The sequence below is a fragment of the Arachis hypogaea genome, chromosome 3, assembly GCF_003086295.3.
Source record: "Arachis hypogaea cultivar Tifrunner chromosome 3, arahy.Tifrunner.gnm2.J5K5, whole genome shotgun sequence".
Taxonomy (NCBI): Eukaryota; Viridiplantae; Streptophyta; class Magnoliopsida; order Fabales; family Fabaceae; genus Arachis; species Arachis hypogaea.
The window spans coordinates 70,136,027-70,144,923 of NC_092038.1; positions in this window are offsets into that span (position 1 = coordinate 70,136,027).

Here is an 8,897-nt window from a genome sequence, read left to right on the forward strand (position 1 = left end):
CAGGCATGGCCGAATGGCCAGCCCCCATGATCTGAGAACTAATCGTCCCAAGATGTCTAATACACTGGTAAAAAGTCCTATTTATAAATAAACTAGCTACTAGGGTTTACATGAGTAAGTAATTGATGCATAAATCCACTTCCGGGGCCCACTTGGTGTATGCTTGGGCTGAGCTTGATCAATCCACGAGCTGAGGCTTCTCTTGGAGTTGAACTCCGAGTTATGACGTGTTTTGGGCGTTCAACTCCGGATCATGACGTTTTTCTGGCGTTTAACTCCAGACAGCAGCATGAACTTGGCGTTCAACGCCAAGTTACATCGTCAATTCCCGAATAAAGTATGGACTATTATATATTGCTGGAAAGCTCTGGATGTCTACTTTCCAACGCCGTTGAGAGCGCGCCAATTGGAGTTCTGTAGATCTAGAAAATCCATTTTGAGTGCAGGGAGGTCAGATTCCAACAGCATCAGCAGTCCTTTTGTCAGCCTTTTTCAGAATTTTGCTCAAGTCCCTCAATTTCAGCCAGAATTCACCTGAAATTACAGAAAAACACACAAACTCATAGTAAAGTCCAGAAATGTGAATTTAACATAAAAACTAATGAAAACATCCCTAAAAGTAGCTCAAACTTACTAAAAACTACCTAAAAACAAAGCCAAAAAGCGTATAAATTATCCGCTCATCACAACACCAAACTTAAATTGTTGCTTGTCCCCAAGCAACTGAAAATCAAATAGGATAAAAGAAGAGAATATACTATAAATTCCAGAATATCAATGAATATTAATTATAACTAGATGAGCGGGACTTGTAGCTTTTTGCCTCTGAATAGTTTTGGCATCTCACTTTTTCCTTTGAAGTTCAGAGTGATTGGCGTCTCTGGGAACTCAGAATTTTGGATAGTGTTATTGACTTTCCTAGTTAAGCATGTTGATTCTTGAACACAGCTACTTATGAGTCTTGGCCGTGGCCCTAAGCATTTTGTTTTCCAGTATTACCACCGGATACATAATTGCCACAGACACATAACTGGGTGAACCTTTTCAGATTGTGACTTAGCTTTGCTAGAGTCCCCAGTTAGTGGTGTCCAGAGCTCTTAAGCACACTCTTTTGCTTTGGATCACGACTTTAACCACTCAGTCTCAAACTTTTCACTTGGACCTTCATGACACAAGCACATGGTTAGGGACAGCTTGATTTAGCCGCTTAGGCCTGGATTTAATTTCCTTGGGCCCTCCTATCCATTGATGCTCAAAGCCTTGGATCTTTTTTACCCTTGCCTTTTGGTTTTAAGGGTTATTGGCTTTTTCTACTGCTCCTTTTTCTTTCTATTTTTTTTTCGCCATTTTTTTTCTTTTTTTTTTTCGCACAAGCTTTTGCTTTTCACTGCTTTTTCTTGCTTCAAGAATCAATTTCATGATTTTTTTCAGATCCTCAATAACATTTCTCTTTGTTCATCATTCTTTCAAGAGCCAACAATTTTAACACTCATAAACAACAATATCAAAAGACATATGCACTGTTCAATCATTCATTCAGAAAACAAAAAGTATTGTCACCACATCGATATAATTAAATTAAATTCAGTGATAAATTCGAAATTTATGTACTTCTTGTTCTTTTGAATTAAAACATTTTTCATTTAAGAGAGGTGAAGGATTAATGGATTTTATTCATAGCTTTAAGGCATGGTTACATACTAATGATCATGAAGTAGAGACACAAAACATAGATAAACACAATATTAAAAATCGAAAACAGAAAGAAATAAAGAACAAGGAATGAATTCACCTTTAGTGGCGTCTTCTTCTTGAAGGACCAACAATGTCCTTAAGCTCTTCTATGTCCCTTCCTTGCCTTTGTTGCTCCTCCCTCATTGCTCTTTGATCTTCTCTTATTTCTTGGAGAATGATGGAGTGCTCATGATGTTCCACCCTTAATTGTTCCACATTGTGGTTCAAATCTTCTAAGGAGGTGTTGAGTTGCTCCCAATAGTTGTTGGGAGGGAAGTGCATCCCTTGAGGCATCTCAGGAATTTGTTGATGATGAGCTTCCTCATGCACTTCTTGAGAACTGTGCATGGTTTCTCTTGCTTGCTCCATCCTCTTCTTGGTGATGGGCTTATCCTCTTCAATGGGGGTTTCTCCTTCTATGATGACTCCAGCTGAGTAACACAGATGGAAAATAAGGTGAGGAAAAGCTAGCCTTGCCATGGTGGAGGACTTATCGGCTATTTTGTAGAGTTCATTGGAGATGACCTCATGAACTTCTACTTCCTCTCCAATCATGATGCTGTGGATCATGATGGCCCGATCCACAGTAACTTCAGATCGGTTGCTAGTAGGAATGATGGAGCGTTGAATGAACTCCAACCATCCTCTAGCCACAGGCTTGAGATCCAGTCTTCTTAGTTGAACTGGCTTGCCCTTGGAATCTATTCTCCACTGAGCTCCTTCCACACATATGTCCATAAGGACTTGGTCCAACCTTTGGTTAAAGTTGACCCTTCTAGTGTAGGGACGTTCATCTCCTTGCATCATGGGCAAGTGAAACGCCAACCTCACATTTTCCGGACTAAAATCTAAGTATTTCCCCCGAACCATTGTGAGATAGTTCTTTGGATTCGGGTTCATACTTTGATCATGGTTCCTAGTGATCCATGCATTGGCATAGAACTCTTGAACCATCAATATTTCGACTTGTTGCATGGGGTTGGTTAGGACTTCCCAACCTCTTCTTTGGATTTCATGTCGGATTTCCGGATACTCATTCTTTTTGAGCTTGAAGGGGACCTCGGGGATCACCTTCTTCTTTGCCACAACATCATAGAAGTGGTCTTGATGGCTCTTGGAGATGAATCTTTCCATCTCCCATGACTCGGAGGTGGAAGCTTTTGTCTTCCCTTTCCCTTTTTTAGAGGATGCTCCGGCCTTAGGTGCCATTGATGGTAATGGAAAAACAAAAAGCTTATACTTTTACCACACCAAACTTAAAATTTTGCTCGCCCTCGAGCAAGAAAGAAAAGAAGAGAAGAAGAAGAAGAAAATATGGTAGAGAGGGAGAGAGGTAGGTTCGGCTAAGGGAGAGAAGATGGGTTAGTGTTGGGTGAAAATGAAGTAGAATGGAAGGGTATTTATAGGGAGAGGGGAGGGTGGGTGTTCGGCCATTTTGGGTGGGAATGGGTGGGAAATTGATTTTGAATTTTATGAAGGTAGGTGGGGTTTATGGGGAAGAGTGGATTGATGTGAGTGGTGAAGGGGTAATTGGGAAGAGGAATTGAGGTGATGGTGAGGAGTGTCGGGTTTTGTGACATGGGGAATACAAATCACAAAAATAGGATTAGGAGGTAAGGTGGGAATATATTAGGTGGGGATCCTGTGGGGTCCACAGATCCTGAGGTGATCTTGTGGGGTCCACAGGATCCTGAGGTGTCAAGGAATTCCATCCCTGCACCAAATAGGCATGTAAAATGCCTTTGCACACCAAACTGGCGTTTAAACGCCCATTGGTGCACGTTCTGGGCGTTTAACGCCCATGTAAAGCATGTTCTGGGCGTTCAACGCCCATGTAAAGTATGTTTCTGGCGTTGAACGCCAGTTTCATGCTTGTTGCTGGCGTTCAGCGCCAGCTTTTCTTCTCTGGGCACATTCCTGGCGTTCAGCGCCAGAATGTTGCTTGTTTCTGGCGTTCAGCGCCAGAATGGTGCTCTGTTCTGGCGTTGAACGCCATCCAGATGCATCTTACTGGCGTTGAACGCCAGTCTACGCGACCTCCAGGGTGAAAAATTTTTTCCTTCTGTTTTTGACTCTGTTTTTAAATTTTTTTGATTTTTTCGTGACTCCTCATGATCATGTACCTAATAAAACATAAAATAACAATATAATAAAAATTAGATAAATAAAATTGGGTTGCCTCCCAACAAGCGCTTCTTTAATGTCAATAGCTTGACAGTGGCTCTCATGGAGCCACAAGGTGATCAGGTCAATATTAGTATAGTCCCAACACCAAACTTAGAGTTTGGATATGGGGTCTTAACACCAAACTTAGAGTTTGGTTGTGGCCTCACAACACCAAACTTAGAGTTTGACTGTGTGGGTTCTTCTTGACTCTGAACTGAGAGAAGCTCTTCATGCTTACTCTCTTCTGTCACAGAGGGATGGCCATGTGCCTTAAACACAAGGTAGTCCCCATTCAATTGAAGGACTAACTCACCTCTATTGACATCTATCACAGCTTCTGCTGTGGCTAGGAAAGGTCTTCCAAGGATGATGCAATCATCCTCTTCCTTCCTAGTGTCTAAGATTATGAAATCAGCAGGGATGTAAAGGCCTTCAACCTTTACTAACACGTCCTCTACTATTCCATAAGCTTGTCTCAATGACTTATCTGCCAATTGTAATGAGAACAAGGCAGGTTGTACCTCAATGATCCCTAGCTTCTCCATTACAGAGAGTGGCATAAGATTTATCCCTGACCCTAGATCACATAGAGCTTTTTCAAAGCTCATGGTGCCAACGGTACAAGGTATTAAGAACTTGCCAGGATCTTGTTTCTTTTGAGGTAGAGTTTTCTGAATCCAAGTATCTAGTTCACTAATGAGCAAGGGAGGTTCACTTTCCCAAGTCTCATTACCAAACAACTTGGCATTCAGCTTCATGATAGCTCCTAAATATTGAGCAACTTGCTCTCCAGTCACATCTTCATCCTCTTCAGAGGAAGAATAGTCTTCAGAGCTCATGAATGGCAGAAGGAGATTTAATGGAATCTCTATGGTCTCTGTATGGGCCTTAGATTCCTTTGGATCCTTAATAGGAAACTCCTTCTTGCTTGAGGGACGTCCCAGGAGGTCTTCCTCACTAGGATTTTCGTCCTCCTCCTCCCTTGTGCATTCGGCCACATTGATCACATCAATGGCCTTGCACTCTCCTTTTGGATTTTCTTCTGTATTGCTTGGGAGAATACTGGGAGGAGTTTCAATGACTTTCTTACTCAGCTGGCCCACTTGTGCCTCCAAATTTCTGATGGAGGATCTTGTTTCATTCATGAAACTGAAAGTGGCCTTTGACAGATCAGAGATAATATTGGCTAAATTAGAAGTGTTTTGTTCAGATTTCTCTGTCTGTTGTTGAGAAGATGATGGATATGGCTTGCTATTGCTTAGCCTATTGCATCCACCATTGTTAAAGCCTTGTTGAGGCTTTTGTTGATCCTTCCAGGAGAAATTTGGATGATTTCTCCATGATGGGTTATAGGTGTTTCCATAAGGTTCACCCATGTAATTAACCTCTGCCATGGCAGGGTTCTCAGGATCATAAGCTTTTTCAGAAGCTGCCTCTCTAGTACTGTTGGATGCTTGTTGCCATCCATTCAGATTTTGAGAGATCATGTTGACCTGTTGAGTCAACACTTTGTTCTGAGCCAATATGGCATTCAGAGCATCAATTTTAAGAACTCCTTTCTTTTGGGGTATCCCATTATTAACGAAATTCCTCTCAGAAGTGTACATGAACTGGTTGTTTGCAACCATGTCAATGAGTTCTTGAGCCTCTTCGGGCGTTTTCTTCAGGTGAATAGATCCACCTGCAAAATGGTCCAATGACATTTTCGAAAATTCAGAGAGGCCATAATAGAATATATCTAATATGGTCCATTCTGAAAACATGTCAGATGGACATCTTTTGGTCAGCTGCTTGTATCTTTCCCAAGCTTCATAGAGGGATTCACCATCTTTTTGTTTGAAGGTTTGAACATCCACTCTCAGCTTGCTCAGCTTTTGAGGAGGAAATAATTTATCCAAGAAGGCTGTGACCAGCTTATCCCAGGAGTCCAGGCTATCCTTGGGTTGTGAATCTAACCATATTCTAGCTCTGTCTCTTATAGCAAAAGGGAAAAGCATGAGTCTGTAGACTTCAGGATCAACTCCATTCGTCTTTACAGTCTCACAGATCTGCAAGAACTCAGTTAAGAACTGATAGGGATCTTCAGATGGAAGTCCATAAAACTTGTAGTTTTGTTGCATCAAGGCAACTAGCTGAGGTTTCAGCTCAAAGTTATTGGCTCCAATGGCAGGAATGGAGATGCTTCTTCCATCAAACTTGGATGTTGGCTTTGTGAAGTCACCAAGCATTCTCCTTGCATTATTATTATTATTTTCGGCTGCCATCTCCTTCTCTTGTTCGAAAATTTCTGAAAGGTTGTTTCTGGATTGTTGTAATTTAGCTTCTCTTAATTTTCTCTTCAGAGTCCTTTCAGGTTCCGGATTTATTTCAACAAGAGTGCCTTTTTCCCTGTTCCTGCTCATATGAAAGAGAAGAAAACAAGAAAAGAAAGAGGAATCCTCTATGTCACAGTATAGAGATTCCTTTATGTTAGTAGAAGAAGAAGGGGATAGAAGAATCCAAATACAAGGGATATAAGAAGTTCGGATTCTTAGATGAAGAGAGGTGAAGAGAAGTGTTAGTAATTAAATAATTAAATAGAATAAGAAAAGAGAAGAGAAATTTCGAAAATAATTTTTGAAAAAAGGGTTAGTAATTTTCGAAAATCAAAGACAAGATATAATTAAAATTAAAATTTAAAAAAAAAGAATTTTTGAAAAAGAGATGAGATATTTTCGAAAATTAGAGAGGGAAAGGTAGTTAGGTGGTTTTGAAAGAGATAAGAAACAAACAAAAAGTTAGTTAGTTGATTGAAAAAGATTTGAAATCAAATTTGAAAAAGATAAGAAGATAAGAAGTTAGATAAGATATTTTGAAATCAAATTTTGAAAAAGATAAAATTTTTGAAAAAGATAAGATAAAAGATAAAATAAAAGTTTTAAGAAAAAGATATTTTGAAAAAGATTTAATTTTTAAAATGACTTAACTAACAAGAAACTACAAGATAAGATTCTAGAACTTAAAGATTGAACCTTTCTTAAAAAAGTAACAAACTTCAAATTTTTGAACCAATCACATTAATTGTTAGCTAATTTCGAAAATTAGATATAAAAGATAAGAAAAAGATTTTTGAAAAATAATTTTTTAAAATTTTCGAAAATAATAAAAAAAATGAAAAAGATATGATTTTTGAAAAAGATTTTGAAAAGATAAGATTTTTAAAATTGAAATTTTGACTTGACTTGTAAGAAACAACAAATTTTTTTTAAAATTTTTTGACCAAGTCAACCCAAAATTTCGAAAATTTGGAGGGAAATAAGGAAAAGATATTTTATTTTTATTTTTGAATTTTTAATTAAAAACACAAAAATGACCCAAAACATGAAAATTTTGGATCAAGACACAAGATGCATGCAAGAACACTATGAATGTCAAGATGAACACCAAGAACACTTTGAAGATCATGATGAACATCAAGAACATAATTTTGAAAAATTTTTAATGCAAAGAAAACATGCAAGACACCAAACTTAGAAATCTTTAATGCATGGACTCTAACAAACAAAAAATGCATATGAAAAACAACAAACAACACAAAACAAGAAAACATCAAGATCAAACAAGAGGACTTATCAAGAACAACTTGAAGATCATGAAGAACACTATGAATGGATGAGATTTTCAAAAAAATGCAAGAAAAATTTTAAAAACATGCAATTGACACCAAACTTAAAAATTAACACAAGACTCAAACAAGAAACACAAAATATTTTTGATTTTTATGATTTTCTAATTTTTTTGTATTTTTATTTTAATTTTTTCGAAAAACATGGTTGGAAAAACGAAAAAGAAAAGAAAAATTTTGAAAAAGATTTTTGAAAAGAAAATTACCTAATCTGAGCAACAAGATGAACCGTCAGTTGTCCATACTCGAACAATCCCCGGCAACGGCGCCAAAAACTTGGTGGACGAAATTGTGATCACTATTCTTTAAGTTGTACTTTTATGGAATTTGAAATTGGCACGAGTGGACACAACTCCGTTCAACTAACCAGCAAGTGTACTGGGTCGTCCAAGTAATAAACCTTACACGAGTAAGGGTCGATCCCACAGAGATTGTTGGTATGAAGCAAGCTATGGTCACCTTGTAAATCTCAGTTAGGCAGATTAAATTGGTTTATGGGTTTTCGAAAATAGAAATAATAAAAGGGATAGGATACTTATGCAGATTCATTGGTGGGAATTTCAGATAAGCGAATAGAGATACTGTATGGCTCAAGAACGCCTGCTTTCCCACTGCTTCAACTCAATCCTTCTTACTCCTTTCCATGGCAAGCTGTGTATAGGGGTTCACCGTTCGACGATGGCTACTTTGAATCCTCTCGGGAAAATGATCCTCTGCGGCTGTCACTCGCATGGCTAATCGTCTGGAGGCATCACCTGGCCGAAGGCTACATCCCATCCTCGCAGTGAAAACTACGCTCACGCACTCTGTCACAGCACGGCTAATCACTGGTTGGTTCCCGCTCCTACTGGAATAGAATCCCTTGATTCTTTTGCGTCTGTCATTAATGCCCAGCACTTGCGAGTCTGAAGCACGTCACGGTCATTCATTACCGGAATCCTACTCGGAATACCACAGACAAGGTTAGACTTTCTGGATTCCCAGGATCCTACTCGGAATACCACAGACAAGGTGAGACTTTCTGGATCCTCATAAATGCCGCCATCTATCTAGCTTATACCACGAAGATTCTGTTGGGGAATCTAAGAGATATACATTCAAGCTTTGTTGCATGTAGAACGGAAGTGGTTGTCAATCACGTGCGTTCATAAGTGAGAATGATAATGAGCGTCACATAATCATCACATTCATCATGTTCTTGGGTACGAATGAATATCTTGGAATAAGAATAAGAGAGATTTGAATAAAAGAAAATAGAATTGCATTAATACTTGAGGTACAGCAGAGCTCCACACCCTTAATCTATGGTGTGCAGAAACTCCACCGTTGAAAA